At 38.8% G+C, this 18,256-nt stretch overlaps 1 pseudogene; it reads right to left on the reverse strand.

Annotated features, from left to right (window-relative positions):
• Positions 1–16,853: 16,853 nt before the first annotated feature.
• On the reverse strand, positions 16,854–17,431 carry LOC110295736 (histone deacetylase complex subunit SAP18 pseudogene; annotated as a pseudogene).
• Positions 17,432–18,256: the final 825 nt, after the last annotated feature.

The following is an 18,256-nucleotide window of genomic DNA, read 5'->3' on the forward strand; positions in this document are numbered from 1 at the left end:
ACATGGCACAGAAAGCTACTAACAGAGAGGGGCAACACCCCAAGAGAAGAAAGTTTATTGATGTTGAATGCCAGATATGTTAAAAGCAGTCATTTAGGATGACAGCAGTTGGAGATCTGAAGAGCATTTTGGCATTGGACACAGAGAGGCGGAGTTTGATGCTGGATTTTAGTCTTGCTATGGTTCAGTATTTCCTTCCTATGACATTTTGGACAGGTAATATGTATCCAGTTCATGATATGTTAGAGGGATGTGATCTGCTTTTTGGTTTTTATTTTAAAGGTGATTGTAATTAAGTGATTGGATAAATGTTCATACATGGTATGTATTCCATTATAAGTGACTATTAGCTGTAATGTACAGGATAGCCATGCTGCAATCGACAGACACAGAAAGGAAAAGTAACAAGAAGAGCTCATTAGGGAGTAGGGACATGCATGTGAATCTCACTGAGAAAAATACAAACAAGAGACATCTCAAGTAGATGGGGCAAGGGTCCTGGATGAGATGAGGATGTGAAAAGAAGGGATCAGGTGAGTGGAGAATGGAGGGAGCAACTTTAATCAGATCCCGAGTGGTCAAAAGATCACAAGAAAATATACAGAATCAACCAAGTCCACAGGGTCTCACAGAAACTAAACCACCAACCAGGAAGCCTACATGGGACTGACCTAGGCCCTTTACAAATATGTTCCAGTTTTGTAGCTTGATCCTATGGGACTCTCAACAATGGATTCAGGAGCTGTCTCTGATACTGTTGTCTGACTTTGGGACCCTTTCTTCCTACTGAGTTACTTTGTCAAACATTATTAGAAGAGTTGCCTTGTTAAAGTAACTTTTATTTGCCACTAAAATTATAGTCATGGAAACCCATTGCCTCCATCTGCTAACCAAGTCCTAGTAATGGAAGTTTCTAGCCTCCAAACAATCTTATCTAGGCCTAGAATGTCTTCAGCCTGTTTCACTTTCTGATGAATAAGTTCACTGTTTCTTGTTTGTGAACATTAGCTGGCTAATTCACTCAGCAGTTCTGTCTCAAACTCCTCTCTAACCTGGCAAATTCAATCTGGCTTCTCTGTCTGCATCTCCTGAATTGTTCTATTGTCCTCCTACTAACTTTGCCAATATATTCTAATCTTCTCTCTTCTCATTCTTTACTTCCCCGTCTTCTGTGTCTACCTTGTTCTCACTCTGCAACTTGTGTCTTTACCACTGTTCCAGTAAAACTGCCTCCATTGCCACTCCATTTTGCCACGTAAGAGTCTTACCTTTCCTCTCTCTTCTTATGACAGTTGAGCATATCCAATTCTAACAAGTCTTTCCTTGATTATCACTTTGTCTGCACTCAATTAGTTATAACTATCAAACATGGGGTCTTTCTTCTACAAAGTATCTTTACCTTCATCATTTAGGATTAAATGTGTGTACTAAGGGCATGTCAATATTTCAGAATGAGGGTTTAAAGGGTGTTTCAACTGCAAAATTATAAGTATTTTTTCAGTAAATAATACAATATAGGGGCCCACAGTTTTACAAAATGACCTGTAACAGTACCTAGTCTTACTGTAACATTATATTCCATTGTTTGTTGATATCCATTGAGGATGGCCTTTGCTGAAGATAAATGGTGTAGTGGATTACAATGGGGAGTGATGGGAGAAGTAGAGCAAAGAGATATTGAGGTTTGGATCTAAAATAAATATAATTAAAATTTTAAAAATTAAAAGATAAAAATGGACTGTGGAGATGGTTCTGTTAGTAAAGAATTTTAGAATGCAAGCATGAAGACTCAAGTTTAGAATGAAACCTCACATGTGTGTGTGTGTGTGTGTGTGTGTGTGTGTGTGTGTGTGTGTGTGTTAGGGGGGCATGCTGGCATGTTCCTATAATCTCTGCCTGAAAGGTCTAGACAGGAGGACTAGTGGGATTTCCTGTCCAAACATGCTAGCCTAATTGGTGATCTCCAGGTTTACTGAGAGACCCTGTTAACAATTAAACTTGAGAATGGAAGACAGAATGCTGCTAGATGATCTAACAATTTCCTATAAATATAAAGTAAAGGAAATTTGCATGTTTAAAGGGTAACTGTATGTCAGGGACTAGGAAAGTGTTATTTAGGGTACCTAAGACGCAGAGGTTATTGATGTATGTATTAACATTTCACAATAGAAAGGTAACACACAGTGAATTGCTACGTCATATGATATTATTATTACTATTATTGTATATAACAGTAATTTGTGAAAATTGAATCATCCTGGAAGAAATTCTTAAAGTGAAATATGTCAGATCTAGAAATACAAATACCAAATTATCCACATATATAGGTGTAATATAAACCAGTAAAACTCAATAAAACTAGAAATTAAAGAAGGGTATAGGACCACATATTCAATTCACCATTCAGGAGACTTTAGTCAGAGAATCCTTAGTTCTGGCTTAGGCTGAGATATGTAGTGAGAGTCTGTGTAGAAAATAAACTGGTTCAAGGGACTGGATGCTAGATGGTGAAATTCTGCTCTAAAGGCACAAACCTCCCCTTCAGAGAAATTATATTGAAAGAACTGTTTGTATAAAAAGTAATGGACATACCAGATTATAGATATGTTAATGTAATTTATTTAAACTTTATTTAACATATGGTATAGTGATACTTACCTTTAATCCTACCACTTGAGCAGAAGAGGCAGGTGGATCTCTGTGTGTTTCAGGCCAGCCTGGTATACATAATGAAATCAAGAACAGACAGAAAGCTCCATAGAGAGACCCTATCTAAACAATATAAAAATATAAAAATATGTGTATTTTTTTTCTGTACATGTGGGAGTTTGTACATATGAGTGTATGTGCCCATAGAGGTCAGCAGATATCAACAGATCTCCCTTGGAGCTGAGGTTAAAAGTAGCTGCCCTCCCTAGATGCTAGGAACCAAATTTTGGTCCTTTGCAAGTGAGGTGCCTGTTCTTAAGTGCTGATCATTTTTTCTACCTCCAATTGCTTGTTTAAATTAAAAATTATAAATTTATTAGACATTACTGGTATCACTGTAAATACATAAAATCATTGTCAGCCAAAGCAAAAATAGTGATTATTGCAGTGATCTAATTTGTCAGAAGTGTTGGAGACCCTACTGTGAGAAAGCAAGCCTTTCACAGTTTCCAACCCTGATAAGCCAAATGGCCTTGTGGGTCATCTCTCCCTCCTCTCTATTCTCTTCCTGGCACCTGAGGCTGTAAAAGTTGAATTATAGTCCCCTCTTCACTATCTCTTCCTGACTCCCAAGACATCCAAGGACATGAGTTACATGCTGAGCCCAGCCTGACACCCAAGACTGTTAAGGAGGATCCAAATTCTGGAGATAAGACGCAGAGTACCTGCCACCTGGAGCCTGACTTCGGCCTTCATGTCCCCAGATGCCCACTTCTTTGTTCTTTGTTAATCCCCCCTCAACCCCTCCCTATTCCCCTCACTGTGTGCTTAAAAACCTGGCGCTTCAGCCTAATAAACTGAGACCTTGATAGGACCCCCTTCTTGGTCTCTGCTCCTTCTTTCTCTCCCTCCCATTTTCTCCCAGGTTTGCAGTCCCCCTCACACCCACGAGTAACTGAGTCCTGCTGGATGGGACAAATGGCGCTCAATGTGGGGCTTTCTTTTTAATGCTGCCCAAGGCTGCAGCTGGGGGAGGGGCAAGGATAGTCTCTTTTAAAGAATTTTCCAGTGAATCGAGCTCTGTAGAAAGGCGGGCATACTGCTGCTGGAGCTCGAAAACTTCTTGTAATCTTGCAACCGAGACATGACCTTGTCTTTAGCATCAATGAGAGTAGGAACCAGCAAAGCCTGGGGCCACCGGGCAGGAGCACAGATCTGTGGCAAATAAGGCGGGGCACTGTAGGGAGAAGCTGAACTGTGCGGCAGTTGCTTGGGCTTACGGGGACAGACTACCTCTTCTTCTAAAGTGTCTGTGTCCCCAGAAATTAAAGGGCCTTCAGAAGCCAAAGATTTTTTAAAGACTGGATTGATCAGTGGCGGGTTGGCAGGCAATGTGCTTACCGGGATATGCAGGTAAAGAGCAGCCTGTGGGACTTCAGGCCTGTCTGCAGCTATTGGAGGCTCTTTAGTGGGGAGGGAGCCCTCTGAAGCTTCCCGAGACAGGGGATGGAGGCAATATTCTGCCACTGACAAAAGCTGCTGTTTCTCTGGATCATCAACTGCATTTCCTACCAAATCATGGATTAGACTCCAATAAGTAAATACATTCACAGGAATAGAATCAGGGCCCTGCTTTGCCAAAATTTCATTTAATTCTCTACCTACTCTTCTCCATTTCTTATGATGTATCTCTGATCCATCTATAATAAACCATGGACATGCCTGTTTTATGAAAATAAAAAAGTTTATTAAATCTTTTTTTTTTAACTCTAACTCCTCTTTCCCTGAGAGCTATCTTTAAGCTTCTTATAAAGGCTGCCTCTTTAGAAAGCTTATTTCCCATTTCCTGAGTGGAGATGAATCAATCACCAAGGACTTCTTTTCTCCCATGAGCAGTGGAAGCGGTCCTTCACTACTTCTATTTTCTTGGGGTCGTGACGAACTTCTCTGGGACCTCCACCGAAGGCAATAGGATCCGAACCTCAGCCGCACGTTGGGTGTCACTTGTCCCGTCCAGCAGGACTCAGTTATTCGTGGGTGCAAGGGGTTCTGCAAACCTAGGAGAAAATAGAAGGGAGAGAAAGAAGGAGCGGAGACCAAGAAGGTGATATTAGACTGAAGCGCCAGATTTTTAAGCATACAGCGAGGGGAGTAGGGAGAGGTTGAGGGGGAATTAACAAAGAACAAAGAAGTGGGCATATGCGGACATGAAGGCCGAAGTCAAACTCCAGGTGGCGGGCACTCTGCGTCTTATCTTCGGAACTGGCCCATCCTGAGGGTTGATCTTTGTAAATTAGTCCTAGGAGGTCATAATGACTGGGGAACCCACTCAGCATTCATGCACTAAGAACAAGCTGTTGATGATCCAAGACAAGTTGCCTCTACCACCCCTGGATGTGCTAGCTTAAGTCATAGGAGAACACTCACCAGTGTTTTAAAAAGATAGGGCATATATATTTGTCCTGGCCCCAGTCACAGAAGCCACACTCTTAATTATAAATGTGGTTTTGCCCCTGATTATTTCTATGCTTCCCGGGGCTGTGAGACCACAGGAGACACCTGTTGGAAACCCACCTCTAACTGGGACCTAATAAAGGTCTAGAGCAGGCCCAATCATGCTGACTGTGCTAGTTCCAACCAAACTTCCTGAGGATGGTGCAACACCTTAGAGATTCCTTTACTGAGTCAGGGGAAAAAAATAATTTGGAATGTACACCAGGGGCTGAGTGGGGTTTACGCATCTATAGAGATGAAAGAGATTTTGGAGTGACTTTCAAAATCCAGTTACTTAAGAACACCCCATCCTTAGGGTCGGCTGCTATAGGCCTCAACCTTATTCTGCATCCCTCATCACCAAAAAAGATGAGTCTCCCACAGGCTGTTACCCTGGGCCCACCTGGGACTACTATATTCCAGCCTACTTTACCTGCTGGATCTCCCTCCTCCTCAGAATTGATTTTATCCTTAGTAAACACATCAATTGCTACTATGCATGCAGCTAATGCTACTCAATATGAAGAATGTTGGGTGTGTTTTTCTACTCAACCTCCCTTTTATGAAGGGGTGGCAATATTTGGATCAGTTATTGCAGTTAATGATTCCAGCAGACTAGGATGGCACCCCAAGAACCATGATGGGCTCACTCTGAGTCAGGTGTCTGGCATAGGCTTATGCTTTTTGGAGCCTTCCATGCTCCCCCCCCACCCCGGCCTTATTAGAGGTTTTCAATCAGACTATTATGGTAAATTCCACCTCTCGATATCTTGGAGCACCTAATGGTACTTATTTAGCATGTTTTACTGGACTTACTACCTATGTAGTTACTCAGACCTTTGTAGATGACAGAGATTATTGTGTTGTAGTTCAGCTTCTCCTGAAACAGACAATGCACCATGCAGAGGACCTCCTCCAATTCTGGGAGAGTGACACAGACCTACCCAGTGATAAGAGAGAGCCTATTTATGCAGTGACCTTAGCAGTGATCCTGGGCTTAGGAGCCACAGGTGCAGGAACTGGCATTGCCTCTTTGGTCACTTCCCAACAGCAATACACTCAGCTTCACCTTGCTGTGGACAGACATAACAAGAGCGACAAAGGGGCATAAAAATGTAAAAAGACTCCCTTGTCTCTCTGTCTGAGGTAGTATTGCAGAACAGGCAAGTCCTTGATTTAGTGTTCCTAAAAGAGGGAGGGTTATGTACAGCCCTCAAAGAAGAATGTTGTTTTTATTCTGATAAGACTGGCTTAGTTCAAGATAGCATAGACAAAATTAGAACTAGTTTAGAAGAGAGAAAGCATAACAGAGAGAAACAAGTATAAAAATTGGTTTTCTACTTCTCCTTGGCTCACTACCTTATTTCCCAGCCTTTTGGGATCTTTCGTGGGTATTTTACTGCTTTGTCTTTTGGCCCTTGGACATTTAAAAGATTAAACAGTTTTGTTAAGTCACAGATTGAAGCTGCTTTAAGCAAGCCGGCTGTAGTTCACTACCATCAACTGGATATCTGAGACTCAGACGAAGAAGATCTCCCTTCCACCAATGCAGAAAGAGCAACTGCTGGTCTCAAGTTTTCCACCCTTGCTGCAAGTTCAAGGTCCCCTTGGTTCCTCAAACCATGGAGACAATAGGGATGAGGAGGGTGACCTCTAGCTCCTAATATAGCCTAAGCCACAAATTGTGGTGTTACAATTAGCATAATTCTTGTAGAGGCTTTGCTGAATCTGAGGTTGGCAATTCTCCTTTGGGACCTGCACAGCACTCAGAACCATGCATGCTGGTTCGTGATAATAAGAATTCAGTATGGGCACCAGCGTGGGTCTGAGGCTAAGCATTGCAGGGGAAGGTCTAACTAGACCATTTCTGACTTCCCTGCGAGACACAGCCGGTTGCATGGAGGTTGGTATCTAGTTCCAGTTATAACCAAAGAATCTTTCTAAGGCTCTGCCTCCACTCCCCAAAAGATACCAGGAACCATGAGTGTGGGTTGTGACAGCACCCATGAGAGGAATTGTGTCAATGCTTCCAAAGCCTTGATTAATGCCCACTCATCCAAAGATGAGAAGATCATTTGATCACCTCAATTAAGTGTGGCCTTATTAAATTTAATTCAAAAGGGGGACAGAAACATTCACTGTTGTGTGTTACCTGAACCAGTGATATCCAAAGGAGACTGTCTTGTGCAACGGTTTGCTAGTCTCTATGTTCTATCTATAGTAATTGCCTTCCACATCAACCATGGAAAGACTGGGCAAAAACACTAACCTGCATGGACCCAACCACCTTGTGAAGACTTTTCTGCAACTTAGATATATTTTGAGAAAATAATTACATTTATTTGCTTGTTTTTACAATGAAGACACAGGAAGTTATCACTGTGTCAAGTAGCATTTGTTATATATATTTAAAAACTATATTAGAATTCTAGAAATAAGGATTTTATTTCAAATCTGGGTTAACTTATTTTTTCTTCATTTTTGTATTAGATATTTTCTTCATTTACATTTCAAATGCTGTCCTAAAAGTCCCCTATACCCCACCCCACCCCCTGGCCTGCTTACCTACACACCCACTCCCATTTCTTGGCTATGGTGTTCCCCTGTACTAGGGCATATAAAGTTCACAAGACCAAGAAGCCTCTCTTCCCAATGGTGGCCAAGTAGGCCATCTTATGCTACATATTCAGCTAGAGACATGAGCTCTGAAGGTGTTAGTTAGTTCATATTGTTGTTCCACATATAGTGTTGCAGACCCCTTCAGCTCCTTGGGTATTTTCTCTAGCTCCTGCATTGGGGGCCCTGTGTTCCATCCAATAGAGGACTATGAGCATCCACTTCTGTATTTGCCAGGCACTGGCACAGCCTCACCAGAGACAGCTATATCAGGGTCCTTTCAGCAAAATCTTGATGGCATATGCAATAGTGTCTACATTTGGTGGCTGATTATGGGATGGTTCCCCAGGTGAGGCAGTCTCTGGATGGTCCATCCTTTTGTCTCAGCTCCAAACTTTGTCTCTGTAACTTCTTCCATGGGTATTTTGTTCCCTATTCTAAGGAGGAATGAATTATCCACACTTTTGTCTTCCTTCTTCTTGATTTTCTTGAGTTTTGCAAATTGTGTCTTAGATATTCCAAGTTCCTGGGCTAATATCTGCTTATCAGTGAAAAGAACATCATGTGTGTTCTTTTGTGATTGGGATACCTCACTCAGGATGATATCTTCTAGATACATTTATTTGCCTAAGAATTTCATGAATTCATTATTTTTAATTGCTGAGTAGTACTCCATTGAGTAAATGTACCACATTTTCTGTATCCATTCCTCTGTTGAGGGACATCTGGGTTCTTTTTAGCTTCTGGCTATTATAAAAAAGCTGCTATGAATATAGTGGAGCCTGTGTCCATATTACAAGTTGGAACATCTTCTGGGTACATGCCCAGGAGAAGAATTGCTGGATCTTCAAGTAGTACTATTTCCAATTTTCTGAGGAACTTCCAGACTGATTTCCAGAGTGGTTGTACCAGCTTGTAATCCCACCAGCAGTGAAGGAGTGTTCCTCTTTCTCCCCATCCTTGACGACATCTGCTGTCACCTGAATTTTTGATCTTAGCCATTCTGACTGGTGTGAGATGGAATCTCAGGGTTGTTTTGATTTGCATTTCCCTGATGATTAAGGATGTTGAACATTTTTTCTGGTGCTTCTCAGCCATTCAGTATTGCTCAGTTGAAAATTCTTTGTTTAGCTCTGTACCCCATTTTTAATAGGGTTATTTGATTTTCTGAAATCCATCCAGGTAAGTTCTTTATATATATTGGATATTAGTCCCCTATCTGATTTAGGATTGGTAAAAATATTTTCACAATCTGTTGGTAGCCTTTTTGTCTTATTGACAGTATCTTTTACCTTACAGAAGCTTTGCAATTTTATGAGGTCCCATTTCTCAATTCTTTATCTATCAGCACAAACCATTGCTGTTCTGTTCAGGAATTTTTCCCTTGTGCCCATATCTGCAAGGCTTTTCCCCACTTTCCCCTCTATAAGTTTCAGTGTCTCTGGTTTTATGTGGAGTTCCTTGAAACTCGTCGACTGAAGCTTTGTACAATGAGATAAGAATGGATCTGTTATCGTATCCATGCTTTCTATGGAATCTTCTGCACCTGATATTTTCTCTTCCACCTTTTGTATTCTGTTGCTGATGCTCACATGTATGTTTCCTGATTTCTTTCCTAGGGTTTCTATCTCCAGAGTTGGCTCCCTTTGTGTTTTCTTCATTGTTTCTACTTCCCCTTTTAGATCTTGGATGCTTTTGTTCAATTCCATCACCTGTTTGGTTGTTTTCCTATAATTCTTTAAGGGATTTTTATGTTTCCTCTTTAAGGTCTTATACCTGTTTATTAGTGTTTTTCTATAATTCCTTAAGGGATTTTGTGCTCCCTCTTTAAGAGCTTCTACCTGTTTAGCAATGTTCTCCTGTCTTTCTTTAAGTGAGTTATTAATTTCCTTCTTAAAATCCTCTACCAACAACATGAGATATGATTTCAGATACGAATCTTGCTTTTCTCGTGTGTTGGGATATCCAGGACTCTGTATGGTATGTGTACTGGGTTCTGATGATGCCTAGTGTTCCTGGTTTCTGTTAGTAAAATTTTTTTCATTTGCCTTTTGCCATCTGGATATCTCTGCTGTTAGATGTTCTAGTTGTCTCTGCCTGGAGCTTGTTCCTCCTGTGATTCTTTAGCCTCTGTCTGCACTCTTGGGACAGCAACTCTCTCCTGTGTCCCAGTGGTCAGAACACTCTCTACAGGCAAACTCTCCTCTTACAGGGAAGGTGCACAGAAGTCTGGAGCTCAGATCCACCTCCTGATTCCTGGGGTGAGAGTCCTCTCTGGAGGCCGACTCACCTCTGGTAGGGAAGGTGCCCAGGGGTCTTGTTCTCAGCTCTGTCTCCTGGCTGAGGATGAAGGCCCAAAGGGACACTGTCCAAGAAGCTCTGTTGCTTCTGCGGCCCATGTGCTCTCCTGTATAGATTGGACTCAGTGATTCTGGGTGTGCTACATCCTGCCTTTGTCCTTTGATCCTTTTGATGCTAGCTTAAGACTCTCTGGGTTTTTTGGAACTGATGTTGCGTTCCACTCACCAGTGATCTCAAGGACACAGTTGTGCTATAGTGCCTGCAGCATGGAGAGTTCTCTGGGGACCTTAGTGCCCTCCTCTGAAATTGTGCCAAAGATCTGGGTTAACTTATTACAGGTAATAGCCTGTAGAAAACAAAAAGAAAGTTCCAAATTAAGAAGGTAATTTTTAAAAATATTTTTGTTGACAAAAATTAAAAGGAATATGTACATGAATAAACTTCTTTTTTTTTTTTTTTTTTTTTTTTGGTTTTTCGAGACAGGGTTTCTCTTTATAGCTCTGGCTGTCCTGGAGCTCACTCTGTAGACCAGGCTGGCCTCGAACTCAGAAATCCGCCTGCCTCTGCCTCCCGAGTGCTGGGATTAAAGGCGTGCGCCACCACGCCCGGCTTAAACTTCTTATAAGTATGATTGTGTAGACTCATATTCATTGTGAGTATCTTTACATACATAAGATACTTCAATGACAAATTACCCTATCTCTAAACTACAAATGTTTCAAACAGCACTCTAGAGTCGGTGTAATTTAAACATTTATTATTCAGTATCTCAGTTACCAAGGAAGTCTCCTGGTACTGTAGCTAGCAACGTAGGACTTAATTAGATTGCTTTTATGTATTTAGTACTGAGCAAATGCTATATAAACATGGTGTTATAAAGATTATAAGAAAATGCACAGTGAATTTATACATAGTAATCAGATTCTCCCATGCCCCTCCCTCCTTTTCTCAAAGTCATCTCCACCACCACACATCACTTGTCATTTCATATATTCATGTACAATGTCACCAAACTCTTTCTTGCCACCTATTTTTCCTCTTTTCATTGTCCTCTTTCATGTGTTTTGGCTTCTACCCTCACTAACACCATGCATACATATTGACACTTAGAAACTAAGTTCCTGTATAAGTCAAAACATGACGTGAGGTATTTGCCTTTCTGCATCTTGTTACACCATTAACACTATATTTTCCAATATTATCATTTTCTACAGATTTTATATTTGTAATTGTCTTTATGGATGAGTAAAATATACTCATATACACTCTATATACAACACATATCCATTATCTATTCATCTGTTGATAGACATCCAACTTTTTGCTATTGTAACAGTACATAGTACATATGCAGGTAGGCATATGTACAATATCCAATCCTTCTAGTATATACCTAAGAGCAATGTCAGAATATTTAGGATTGATGGTAAAAGTTAAAGAAATATAATATTTGTTATTATAGAATGCATACATAATGAAGACATTTGTAAAATAACATTGTAAAATCCATTGATCAGAAAATTTCATTGTAAAGATTACCATAACTAATATAACAACTTTGCTATTTTGAATAATATAGCCAATAAAAAATTTCTAGCTCAGTATAAATGTTCAGGATACTTATCAATGATCCAATTATTTCTTTTAACTGTATACATCAAGAATAATCAATAACTGACAGAAACTTACCATAGGCTATGAATTCTATTAAATAATGTTGTCTCATAGAATGATTTATTTGTACTAGAAACATGCTGTAAGTTCCGTTAATTTCAGTTTTTCAGAAGATTAAAGACTTAACAAAGATATTTCCATGTAATTCATATTTGAATATGTGGTAGATTAAATAGATGTTTTTGTTGTACTTGTCCCACACCCAACTAATCCTAGAGCCTTCTTTCCACAACATGTCAGAGTAACATATAAGAAGAGATGTATTTTTGTAGTTATAATTGTATATTTATTTCTATGTTTTAGAGGTAATAGTGATGCAATATTTAATGCCAACTGTATTTACTTGTTCTAAAATTCTCATCAGTTTTATGATTTTATGATAACTGCTATCTATAACCATGTCTAATATTTATTATACCCAAACTTGATTCATGCTGACTGAAGAGTTCTCAAGCTTACATAGAAACGTTGGGGAAGAAATGTTTTCTCTCCTAGTTAGGTTTTACGGGTTGTCCTATCAAACATCATGCATTCCCTGTTTATTTCTCTTTTTTTCTTTCTTTTTTTATTTTTTTATTAGGTATTTTCTTCATTTACATTTCAAATGCTATCCCAAAAGTCCCCCATACCCTCCCCCCAACACTCCCATGCAGGCAAAACACTTATAAAATAAACACATCTAAATTGTTTTTAAACAAAAGTACGTTTTCTACATCATTAATGAATAGGTTCTTTCTAAATTGTTTGGTTATTTGTATATGAACAGCATCTCTTTGAAAAAAGTTGCAATGAACCTGTGCTTATTTCTACAAGTCTAAATTAAGAAATCGGATAACAAATGCATTCTAAGATATCTAGCAAAACAGAACCTTGCATACATTTGGCACTTCTCCAAAGAAACATTATGAGCAATAGTAAACTTAATATCTGTACCTGTTTTTTTCCTAAAAACTTCAGGTCTATTATAACATAACTGGTGACACAGTATGAGTCCAATCACTGCTTGGTCATAGGTCACTAGGTAAAGTCAGCATCAGCCTGAGATGGATAATAAGGTTTCCTTGTAGGTTTCAACAACAGTTCTAAAAACTGCTACAGAGGTAAGTGTCAGGAAAGATAACGTTGGAAACAGTGTTTGCTCACATTTAGAAGGCCCAATGGCAGTGCTAGACAGAATAGTTTTTCCCATATCTCTATGAAACACAATCTCCCCAAGAGTCCATCACCACTTCCAGAGTTACTGGCTACTTCCACTTATCCAATGGCCCATGATTGTCAACTATCTGATCATTTTAGAAAAAAAAAAAAAAAAAAAAAAAAAAAACCTCCTTGGTGATGCATGATAATATTGCTTTTTGGCAGACAATATGTAACAATTTTCATGGACGGCATGGGATTATACTAGACTGTACATGTGGCTCTAGCACTGCTTTGGTTAAATTTAACACTTCTCTTGACTCTGGCTTTCACTTCTCATAATAACACCAGGAGTCATTTAATATGGATCTGAATAAACAAACACTTCTGATCCACAGCAAATATACTTTATTAAGATTTTTCTACATGAAAATATTCATTTTCAAAAGAACATTTGGAGACTGGAGATATGGCTTTGTTTTTAAAAAAAAAGCCCTTGCACACATGAGTGCATGAGTCAAATTTCAAGCATGTACCTCTCTCCAACACCACCCCACACATATACAAAGCACACAAACATACAGATGCTATCCAGACATGTCTGTGCCTGTAACACCAGTGCTGTGGCGGTCAAGAGGGTTGTTGGAGCTTTTCGTCTGTTACATGATCTTGAGGCTGAAGGATAAATCCTATTTTAAAGGGAATAAAATTACTAGTGATAGTAGGGCATGGATGTCCTCACATGCTCATCTATTTTCTAAGAATGCATGGTTATACATGAACACATACACTCATACATGTACACAAACACACACATGCACACACAAACACACACTCAGAGTTATAAACAACCAACCAAATTTAGATTGAGAATTTTCCTATTAGTTAAGAAAAACATATCTGTGATAATCCATATCTTAAAATGAAATATAAAAAGTGTTTTAATAAGAGAAGGTAATTTACAACGCAGTTGTATTACAGTAGAAACATTTGATATTACAAGTTAGCAAGTAATGGGAAATCAAATATATAAATATTTTTAAATCACAAGGAGCTATACTGCATGCTTGAAATTTGCATTTACATTAGTATGAAATTACTTGGACAATTTCTTTGCAATAAATTAAAACATGGAGCACTATAGGGATACATTTTCTTATAACACAAACATCTACAAAATAATGTTACCTGTGAGATTAGAATAGTAAAGAAATACATGGACATATACAGAATGTGTATTTTATTTTTATGGCAATATTCTTAAATGTTGGCATTGGTGTTTTGTTTAATTTTTTTTCTAACCAAGTGTAAGCATGTTCCCAACACAACCTTAATGGCACATGAGTAAGTGACATTTAAACTGCAGTTACTTCAATGCCAGCAGGACATTTTGCACATAAGCTATATAATGACTTATAATTAAAAATAAAAACTGTGGTTGCCTTACAAAAAAATGACTTCCTTCTTATTAATTGTATTCACTTTAACAGACTTCTTGAACCCTTTGGCCTCATAGTTATTACCCTTACAACAATCATTAACCTGCTCTCACAGTACTCCTATGAGGCTCTGAAGCAGACCATATACAATAAAAGAAGCAATGTACATGTAGGTTTACAACAGATGTTGGACTGGCCTTTCTTCCTAGGTGTCTGAAAATGAATACATAGCAGTGGTTCCTCAGGCCATAAAAACTGTGTACCACACAATCTAAGCACCACATCCCAGGAATTGCACACCATGAACTTCATAAAAGGGAAAGTGTCCTTTATAATTTATGGCTTTTGCAGCCTTCACTTCTCATTTCCTGGGGAAAATGAAATGATTTCTAAGAATCAACCACTTTGACAAAATAATGTCTTATCTCTTCTTAGACAAGGGGTCATGATTAATTTTATTTCTTTCTGTTTTGTGCTGTTAGCATATTCTGTTGAAATAGGTATCTTTAATCATATGTCAACCCCTTGGAGAGACAAACTTGTCCATGTGGCTAGAGATGTAATATACTATTCTTCTCATCCATTTAATTTAAGCAATCTCATTATTCTTACTATTGTATTATTAATATTAGTAACATTATTAGTATTATTAATAATAAGCATCTCACTATGTAGCCTAGCTGGTCTGGAGGTCACTATGTAGGCAAGGCTTGAACTCACACAGTCTCCCTGTGTTTTACTTGAAGTTGGTTCCCTTTCTGAGAATGGCCTCTTTTACACTTCACACTTGTAAGAAGCCCCTTCTTTCATGTTTTGTTTTTGAATTTAGTAGAGGCTTCTTTATAAAGTCTCTTGCTTTAATATCTCTCTCAAAGATCCTGCCTCATTACTATGACATCTACTTTAAGCTCTTTGTCTTATGTTGTTCTGGAAAGCTCTGGCTTTTGTCTGGTTGTCTGTTCGGGCCCCATGTTAGGTGCTATTTAGTTGAAGTTAAGTCTTGTTTTGCCCTCCCAGCCTCATGCTCTCAGATATAAGACTCAGTCTCTAATTATATTTACAAATACATTGATAATATAGCTAGGCTCTACTCTGACTATATTGAAACTAAAGTTATCCACCGTAAGTAAAGATGCCCATTCATTTTAACCTATATCTTGCAACCTGACTGGTTACCTGTGCTCAGGCATCATGTGTCCATGAATTTGTCCTCTCCCCTCTTGTCTGGCTTCTTTCCACACCTCCTTCTCTTCCAGAATTTTTTCTTCTTTGGTGTCCCACCTCTATATACCATGTAATCTATAGGCCATATGCTTTTTGACAGGTAAGGCATCCATAAAATACACAAGATGATCAACTGATGCTGTTTCTAGTGTGGTGCACTGTTCGACTTTTGTGCGATTGTTTCATTCATCTGTCAATGCCATTAGCAGGGTAAGTAGATATGGGTCTTGCTGTTCAAAAAAAAAAAAAAAACTGGAAGAAACAAAATGAAGGTGACTCTGCCAACAAGCTAAGACGATTTTATTGCAGAGATATTTGGAGAAGGATCCAGAATTTGCCCAGTAAATGTTACTTTTCTTCGGAATTTCTTATATCCTGTGCTTGTATGCTTCAACATTAGTGTTCTTATTGAATAAAGTTTTTCTTTGCAAGATTTCATCCAGGGTGTATAAAATGTTGATAGCTGAAAGACTGTTTCAGCCTTTTAAGGTAAAGTTGACAATTTACATTGCATTCTTAATTATACTCAACAGAGTTTTACATTGAAGGAAGATCTTTCTTGAATTAATCATTACTATATGACTTAATTTTTTAATTTGGTCTTAAGTATCATTTAAAATAGTGAACTCCTAAGTATGGAAATATTGTTTTATATATACCACATTCGAATTAATATGTTTCTACATATACTTAAATACATGTACAACATTCTGTAGGAAAAATGAAATTTATGTGTAAATTCCACATGTCCATTGGTGCCTATACACACTATTGCTTACACTCTACAGTTTCACAAAAGAGAAGACAGTGGTTTTCACTTCTTTTAGAACCTTGGCTTTTGATAAGTAGTGTCACCTACTTATAATCAGCATACTTGTTTCATTAGCATATCTTTTCTTTGTAAATGATGCATAATACTTATGCATCATATATATGTATATATACATATATATGTAGATAGATAGATAGATAGATAGATAGATAGTATCACTCATCAATTCAGTATGTCATACAATGTACAACCATGAACTCAGAGTATTTGCATTATAACACATCTAACAGTTATCTTGATCTTTCTAAATAACAGTTTAAAAACTTATGCATTTTTAAAAAGGAAATTGGTGCTGCATAAATCTTTTTTTTTTATTGAACACATGTATTTCACAATACAGCTTTATACAGAATGCTAAGAGCACTTTTCTTCATATTTTACATAAGGGCTTAAAACATATGGACTTTAATATACCAAAGTACATCCAACTCTAATTCCTAAATAAATGTGTTACAATTTGTTGAAAATTTAAAGGCTTAACGGCAAAGTCCGGGGGAAGAAAGGATTAAGTAAGTTTATTTTACAAACTGGCTGAAAAATAACTTCAAGAAAGTCAATAGACTTCGGTACGGTCTCATCCTCCCTGACGAAGGCGGTGCCGGATTTGGAGGCGTGATGGCTATATCCAGATAATCCCCTATTTGGAACTTCTGTGACTGCAGGGTCATGGAGTCATCAGTGCCCTTCCTGCCAGACATGGTGCTGCCAATCTCCTTAACTCGATATCCAGGTCTTTTAAGATCCATAAAAACAATTGCAAAATTGAAGTGCGTGCCTTTCTTTCTGGCTTCTGGGTAGACTTCCTTCACTAAACTAGTCAGTTCTTTCAAGGTTGCATCCATCCAGGTGTAGATCTGCAGCTTGCTCGAAGGCACGTTCCCATTCGGTGGTGGCGGCCGTTGTTGGTGGTGAAGACCTGCAGCAGGAGCCGGCAGGTCTTCTCCCGATCGATCAGCTTCTCCGGCTCCTTCTTAATTTCCTCCTGGGTAACGTGTGACTCCACCGCCATTCTCCTCCTTCGGCCCGGGAGACGCTCGCCCTGACCTTCGACCCCTGTGGCGAGCATGAGCTAGTTGTCCATAAATCTATTTTTTTAATCATAATGAGGAGATTGTGTGGGTATGGGGAATGTCTTACTGTGCTTTTTTTCTTGGCATACTACACTGTAAAAAATGGTTTGGAAGAATGATATTCAAAGAAGTCTTCCTGTCAGAAAAAGAGATTAAGATTTGTTATCATCAGAGTGCATGCTGTACCTTTAGAGAACAGTATTTCTGTATATGGATAGTCTTGTGCCAGCTGAATACTGAAACTCATATGACGGGATATGGTATGCAATGACTTAAGTATTTTTTATTTATGTGTGTTTGTGTTTTTGTGTCTGTGTCTATGTAAGACAGGTATTAGTGCTTCAAAAAGCCAGAAGAGTATGTCCAGTTCCATACTGTTGGAATTACAGGTGTTATTGAGCCTCCTGATGTTAGGGCAGGGACCAGTTCAGGACCTGTAGAAGATATCAAGCAAGGAGACCTAGAGAGCCTTCTCCCAAGCACTCACCATGACTTTGGGTGAAAGTTTCCTGTCTAAATTGATTCCCACCATCAGGAGAAGAAAACCATGGCCTGGGAAGAACTGAAACCTCGCCATTCCTTATATTTCTTCTTGCTATGACTCACCATTTGTATCTAGGCAAACTTCATTGAAAACAGACTTCCTGATATAGGGAGAGAAAGATCAGTGGCTAAGAACCCATTACTCATGCTGAGGACTCAGTTTGAAGAACATTTGCTACTTGTGCAGAGGACTCAGTTTAAATACCCATCATCTACATGGCATTTCTAGTTCTGGAGTATCTGAATTCTTCTTCTACTCTCTATTCAGACTTGTCATG

This window comes from Mus caroli, unplaced genomic scaffold (genome assembly GCF_978045245.1).
Source record: "Mus caroli unplaced genomic scaffold, Mus_caroli_1 scaffold_1, whole genome shotgun sequence".
NCBI lineage: Eukaryota > Metazoa > Chordata > Mammalia > Rodentia > Muridae > Mus > Mus caroli.